Source organism: Gavialis gangeticus, unplaced genomic scaffold (genome assembly GCF_001723915.1).
Source record: "Gavialis gangeticus isolate Ggan-Ray unplaced genomic scaffold, GavGan_comp1, whole genome shotgun sequence".
In the NCBI taxonomy this organism is placed as follows: domain Eukaryota; kingdom Metazoa; phylum Chordata; order Crocodylia; family Gavialidae; genus Gavialis; species Gavialis gangeticus.
Window position 1 is genome coordinate 41,538,032 of NW_017729026.1, and position 216 is coordinate 41,538,247.

Here is a 216-nt window from a genome sequence, read left to right on the forward strand (position 1 = left end):
GTGCGTGTGTGTGTGTGTGTGTGTGTGTGGTTGGGGGGGGGGAGTTGTTAGCAGCAGACTCAAAGTATCTTCATCTAAATAACACAATGGCGCGGGCTGGGGAATTGATTGGTCCTAACAAGCGGCCGCTTTCTGGGGAGAGTTGTTTATAAATCAGCAGCCCCCGCCCAGAGCGCTGGAAAAAGGGGGTTTGGCTGGAAATAGCCCTCTGTGGGG